The 358-nt window shown below is 39.1% G+C and overlaps 1 long non-coding RNA gene across 1 annotated transcript; it reads right to left on the bottom strand.

The window, feature by feature from the left end:
- Window positions 1-84: 84 nt before the first annotated feature.
- Window positions 85-358, bottom strand: LOC104775328. Its single transcript, XR_765840.1, has 2 exons — window positions 318-358; window positions 85-149 (listed from the first exon to the last, which is right to left on the bottom strand). It is a non-coding gene; the product is annotated as an uncharacterized LOC104775328 (long non-coding RNA).

Consider the following 358-nt stretch of genomic DNA (forward strand, 5'->3'; position numbering starts at 1 on the left):
TAGGAAGGAACAGAAGCTGCAGCAGCAATGAAAGCTGATCTTGTTTCTTTACCACCAAAACCACCGCCAATTCGTTTCGTTTTGCATACCACTTTAGACATTGGAAGACCAAGAACATGAGACACATATTTCTGGTGCTTTTGAGGAGCCTGCATATAAATCACAACCATTTTCTTAAGAAGAGACAACATTATCATGTAATATCTAATGGTTCTCTCTTACAGGGAGCTGATGGTCATGTACTGGACGTACAAAGCATGAATCAAAGAAAATTTCACTCAGTCAAGTATATGGCAGTACACTAATAATATGCGTACCTGTGTGGATGAAATCATATGAACTTCGTTGCCTCCATCTA

This window comes from Camelina sativa, unplaced genomic scaffold (assembly GCF_000633955.1).
Source record: "Camelina sativa cultivar DH55 unplaced genomic scaffold, Cs unpScaffold12213, whole genome shotgun sequence".
In the NCBI taxonomy this organism is placed as follows: Eukaryota; Viridiplantae; Streptophyta; class Magnoliopsida; order Brassicales; family Brassicaceae; genus Camelina; species Camelina sativa.